Raw genomic sequence first — 6,845 nt, 5'->3', positions numbered from 1 at the left:
GGACAAGGATGTTCATCATGGYCATGAATAAATATGGGGACCTGGTAAGTGATCATCTTCACTTTTGTTTAGTACAGGATGTTATAGTCCAATGTACTTGTATGAGTTACTTATCATGATCCACTTTGAGCAATTTGCACTGAGAGCTGCAACATTCCTCTTTCTGTTCAAATTTCTGTCAATTTGTATACATTATGAGAGATTGTTCTAATTTTAGTGTATTGAAATAAAAAAATCCATTGATTCTTTTATACATTTCATACTAAATCACGTTGGAATTTCTCTCTTCCATGCGTAGCCAAGGCAAGAATACACACATGCCAAGAGTGTGCAAACTGTCATCAAGGCAAAGGGTGGCTACTTTGAAGAATCTCAAATATAAAATATATTTTGATTTGTTTAACACTTTTTTGGATACTACATGAATCCATATGTGTTATTACATAGTTGTGTTGTCTTCACTATTATTCTACAATGTAGAAAATAGTAAAAATAAAGAAAAACCCTTGAATGAGTAGGTGTGTCCAAACTTTTGACTGGTACTGTATATTAAGGGCATTTTTTGTATRTAAATCTGTGCCTGTTTTCCTTTTCTTCCCAGTTGGGGTACTGGATAGGGAGAGGGTGGCTACATGCAAATGATCCGGAATGGCAGTAACACTTGTGATATCGCAAGCTATGCTCTCTACCCTATTTTATGAACCATATAGGGGATACAGTATCAGAGACAGAACACATCATCTTGGTAGATAGGTGTTCAGAGGTTAATAAAAAGTATTGATTTGGTTTATTTGTGGGGGTGATGGTGCCAGGTATTCTGTCTTTTATACTGTACCACTCTGAGTAATGCTATGGCTGTATTGCATTGTGATGGAGAATAAAGCTCAATTGAATTGACATTTGACTGCAAATGTTTTTCGATTTCGGCCGACTGTGGCAGGTTCGTCTAGAATTTTGATGTTAGTGAAGACAGGATGCACCTGCTAAAATCGGTTTCCTATTGAACATACTTCTTTCCGTAAGAAATATTATAGTTTGATTACATTTTAGGGTATCTGAGGAGTAAATAGAAATGTATTTTGACTTGTTGAAACAAAGTTTAATTGTAGATTTTCGGATTCCTTTCTCTGCATGTTGAACGAGTGGATTGCTCAAATCGATGGGGCCAACTAAACAGACTTTTTGGGATATAAAGAAGGATTTTATCTAACAAAATGACACTACATGTTATAGCTGGGACCCTTTGGATGACAAATCAGAGGAAGATTTTCAAAAAGTAAGTGAATATTTAATCGCTATTTGTGAATTTAYGAAACCTGTGCCTGTGGAAAAATATTTTAACGTGGGGCGCCATCCTCAAACAATCACATGGCATGTTTTCGCTGTAATGGCTACTGTAATCGGACAGTGCAGTTAGATTAACAAAAATGTAAGCTTTCAACCGATATAAGACACTTATATGTACCTAAATGTTTAATATCCATATTTTTTCTGATTATTTATTTGAATTGCGCGCCCTCCAGTTTCACCGGAAGTTGTCCCGCTAGCGGGATGCCTAGGCTTATGTGACTTCTGAAGGTAATTGGTTGCACCAGATCTTATTTAGGGGCTTCATAGCAAAGGGGGTGAACATGTGCACGSACCACTTTTCATAATTTATTTTTATTTTTATTTTTTGAAACAAGTTCTTTTTTCATTTCACTTCACCAATTTGGACTATTTTGTGTATGTTCATCACATGAAATCCAAATAAAAATCCATTTAAATTACAGGTTGTAATGCAACAAAATAGGAAAAACGCCAAGGGGGATGAATACTTTTGCAAAGCACTGTACATATACACACACACACACACACACAGCAGGATAGATCATTCCTGACTCACCAGTAAGGTAAACATACTGTATGGCTTAGTTCTGCTTTTTCCAAACCTGCTAATCCAGATGGATATCAGTCATATCCACAGATTAGCATTCATGCCAGACTGCATTACCTCTCACATCATGAACCATACCACCAACATTCCACAAGCCTGCTTCATTGATAAACAACCCACCTGTCGTGGGTGTCTTATCCCTGAAGCTCTATCTCTTAATGCATATAGAAGGTAAACTATTACTCAAAGTATTTCAATATGATAATATGATACATCATTATCATGATAATCCCCACCTCTTTTCTTGCACTCTCAGATCTCCTTCGTCAGCTGAGTGAGGCTAACTCTAGTATACCCAACATAAATGTGGCAGTGGAGGAGGTGGCCAGGATGATGAAGGAGGTGCAGTGCATGGTGCAGGAGATGAGAAMGCTTGGCTGCAGTAACCAGACAAGGAGGCTGCCAGGGAGCAAGAGGAGGCTCACAAACGTGAGATCTGGGCCTTTTGGATTAGACTAAAGTCACTTACAGTACAGGGCAGCACTTTATTTAGCATTCTTTTGAATGAGACATTCCATACATCAATGTGACACAAGTTCTTGATAGACATGACTCAAGGTGCAAAGGGTAATACATGTGTCCCTCTCAGTGTTGGACTTCATCAGGAACAATATGACAACTCCATTGGATGACAACCTGGCTGTAGCCAATGAGACGGCCGAGTCCCTGATGACGTGGGGCTCTGCGTTGAGTGATCTGGCAGAGGCTGTGGCACAAGCAGAGGATATGGTGAACAGGACATGGAGCCTCAACTCCAGCAGTACTGACTTCCTAAGAGACCTGATGGTAATGTCAAATACTGAAGAATAACATCTATGAAATGTTGTAGATCTCAGATACAACACAAAAAAATGTCCCTCCTTTTTCCAAATAATTTACTAGCAATTAAAAGATGAGCTGGAGAGGAAACGTGATTCAATCCAATCAATATGACCAAAGATAAACTGAGGAATATCACAAACCTTTTGGAAATGATGAAGGAGCACAACAAGGTATGAAGCAGATAMATTCAAATTGTTTCCAGTGGATATTATTATTTATCTTGTAATGAAGGAGGCATTAAAAATGTCATTTAAATCTTTCAGGACTACGAGCACCTTGCAGCCGAGATAGACCAAATCAAATCAAAAATGTATTTATAAAGCCCTTACATCAGCTGATATCTCAAAGTGCTGTACAGAAACTCAGCCTAAAACCCCAAACAGCAAGCAATGCAGGTGTAGAAGCACGGTGGCTAAGAAAAACTCCCTAGAAAGTCCAGAACCTAGGAAGAAACCTAGAGAGGAACCAGGATATGAGGGGTGGCCAGTCCTCTTCTGGCTGTGCCGGGTGGAGATTATAACAGAACATGGCCAAGATGTTCAAAATGTTCATAAATGACCAGCATGGTCAAATAATAATCAGGAATAAATGTCAGTTGGCTTTTCATAGCCGATCATAGAGAGTTGAAAAAAGCAGGTCTGGGACAGGTAGCACGTCCGGTGAACAGGTCAGGGTCCCATAGCCGCAGGCAGAACAGTTGAAACTGGAGCAGCAGCACGGCCAGGTGGACTGGGGACAGAAAGGAGTCATCAGGCCAGGTAGTCCTGAGGCATGGTCCTAGGGCTCAGGTCCTCCGAGAGAAAGAAAGAGAGAAAGAGAGAGTTAGAGAGAGCATACTTAAATTCACACAGGACACCGGATAAGACAGGAGAAATAGTCCAGATATAACAGACTGGCCCTAGCCCCCCGACACATAAACTACTGCAGCATAAATACTGTAGAGAAAGAAAGCCTCTTCAAAGGCTGTGCAAAGTTGCTGGATATTGGAGAGAATTGGAAAACACTGTTTTATACATCAATTCAGATCATCCCAAACATGCTCTATGGGTGACATGTCTGGTGAGTATGCAAGCCATGGAAGAACTGATACACTTTCAGCTTCAAGGAATTGTGTTCAGATCCTTGCTACATGGGGCTGTGAATTATCATGCTGAAACATGAGGTGATGGCGGTAGATGAATGGCATGACAATGGGCCTCAGGATCTCGTCACGATATCTCTGTGCATTCAAATGGTCGTCGATAAATTGCAATTGTGTTCATTTCCCATACCATAACCCCACCGCCACCATGGGRCACTCTGTTCACAACGTCGACATCAGCAAACCGCTTGCCCACACGATGCAATACACRTTGTTTACTGTTGTGARGCCGGTTGGACGTACTGACAAATTCTCTAAAACAACGTTGGAGGTGGCTTATGGTAGAGAAATGAACATTAAATTATCTGGCAATAGCTCTGGACATTTCTGCAGTCAGCATGCCAATTGCATGCCCCCAAAACTTGAGACATCTGTGGCATTGTGTTGTGTGACAAAACTGCACATTTTAGTGGCCTTTTGTTGTCCCCGGCACAAGATGCACCTGTGTAATGATCATGCTGTTTAATCAGCTTCCTGATATGCCACACCTGTCAGGTGGATGGATTATCTTGGCAAAGGAAGAAAGGCTCACTAACAGGGATGTAAACACATTTGTGCACAAAATTTGAGAGAAAAAATTGGAAGGGAAAAAAAACGAATTTAGATTTTTCTCCTGTGAGATACATTCAGCCTCTTGTGAATTGGAGGACAATTATGAAACACAGAGAGACTAAATATATCTATTATATATATATATATACAGTGGGCTCCAAAATTACTGCCACCCCTGACTGGCAATGCACAAACAATACTTAAACAAATATAAACAAAATAATTACAGAAACAAACTCAAAATACCAACATGTGAAAATTACTGTACTTTATTAATGTTTCAATGGAACCCAACAAAATAATTTATTGATTTATTTAAAAATCAATGTCTTCCAAATCAAGGTTACACAATTAATGGCACCCTTAAATATTATTGTAAATAACATCTACCAAAATTAAACCAGGAATTAAATTCCAYTTATTTAAGTTTATCTAAGTGTTAAGGAACTATTTTGAGCCATTATATCACTTCCTTTTTCACTAGKGTATAAAAATGAGGTAACACGCATGCAATATCCTTTTGTCATCCAACACCATGAAGAAAACAAAAGAACTGGCAGTTCAAAAGAGACAGATGGTCATAGACCTTCATAAATCTGGTAATGGCTACAAGAAGATCCACAAATGATTGAATATACCACTGAGCACTGTCAGGGCAATTATGAAAAAATTCTAAAGATATGGAACAGTTGAAAACCTCACGGGTAGAGGACGCAAATGCATTTTGCCCCCCAGGATAGGGAGGAGGATCGTGAGAGAAGCAACAAAACCCCCAGAATCACTGTGAAAGAATTTCAGGCCTTGGTGGCGTCTTGGGGTCACCAGGTTTAAAAAAACACCATCAGACGCCACCTCCACATCCACAGGCTCTTTGGAAGGGTTGCCAGAAGAAAGCCCTTAATGACCCCAAGACACAGACGCAAGCAATTTTACGTTTAGCATCGGCATGTTTGGCGTCGAAACAGAGATGCATACAAGGAGAGGCACCTCATACTCACGGTGAAATATGGTGGTGGGTCAGTGATGTTTTGGGGCTGTTTTAATTCCAGAGGTCTTAGAGGCACTTGTTAAGATTGATGGCATAATGAATTCCACCAAGTGTAACGGATGTGAAATGGCTAGCTAGTTAGCGGTGGTGCGAGCTAACAGCCTTTCAGTCGGTTACGTCACTTGCTCTGAAAACTAGAAGTAGTGGTTCCCCTTGCTCTGCAAGGGCCGCGGCCTTTGTGGAGCGATGGGTAACGACGCTTCGTGGGTGACTGTTGTCGATGTGTGCAGAGGGTCCCTGGTTCGCGCCCGAGGTCGGGGCGAGGGGACGGTTTCAAGTTATACTGTTACATTGGTGCCGTGACCCGGATCACTGGTTGCTGCGGAAAAGGAGGAGGTTGAAAGGGGGGTGAGTGTAACGGATGTGAAATGGCTAGCTAGTTAGCGGGTACGCGCTAGTAGCGTTTCAATCAGTTACGTCACTTGCTCTGAGACTTAAGTAGGGTTTCCCCTTGCTCTGCAAGGGCCGCGGCCTTTGTGGAGCGATGGGTGACTGTTGTCGATGTGTGCAGAGGGTCCCTGGTTCGCGCCCGAGGTCGGGGCGAGGGGACGGTTTAAAGTTATACTGTTACACAAGTATCAGGCAATTTTGGCTGACAATCTGGTTGCCTCTGCCAGAAGGCTGGGACTTGGCCGTATGTGGACTTTCCAACAAGACAATGACCCAAAACATACGTCAAGATCCACACAGACATGGTTCTGTGACAACAAAATCAATGTTCTGCCATGGCCATCTCAGTCGCTGGACCTCAATCCAATCGAAAACCTGTGGGCTGAGTTGAAGAGGGCAGTTGATAAGTGCAAACCCAAGAATGTGAAGGATCTTGAAAGGATCTGCAWWGAGGAATKGTCCAAAATCCCTCCAAATGTGTTCCTTAACCTTGTCAAACATTACAGGAAAAGACTCCATGCTGTTATCCTTGCCAGAGATGGTTGCACTAAGTACTAAATGAGGAGTGCCAATAATTATGAAACCTTGATTTTGGTGAAATGTATTTTGTATTAAATAATTGTATGATTTTGGTGGGTTCCATTGGAACATTAATAAAGTACAGTATTTCTCACATGTTGGTATTTTGAGTTTATCTCTATAATTATATTGTTTATATTTTTTTAAGTATTGTTTGTGCATTGCCAGTCAGGGGTGCCAGTAATTTTGGAGCCCGCTGTATATATATTAGTTAATTTTGGGGGGGAAGCCTGGCTTCCCTTGGCACCCATGAATACATGCCACTGCCTTTCAACGCTGAGGATTGTGAGGCGTGTGTAGCCTTTGATCTGATGTGATCCCTGGTTGGGCTGGACCATTGGATGTGACAGTTCACTGCTGTTGTTCTGATGCTCGCG

The sequence above is a fragment of the Salvelinus sp. IW2-2015 genome, linkage group LG16 (assembly GCF_002910315.2).
Source record: "Salvelinus sp. IW2-2015 linkage group LG16, ASM291031v2, whole genome shotgun sequence".
Lineage (NCBI taxonomy): Eukaryota > Metazoa > Chordata > Actinopteri > Salmoniformes > Salmonidae > Salvelinus > Salvelinus sp. IW2-2015.
Note: the sequence above shows the minus strand (reverse complement) of the source record.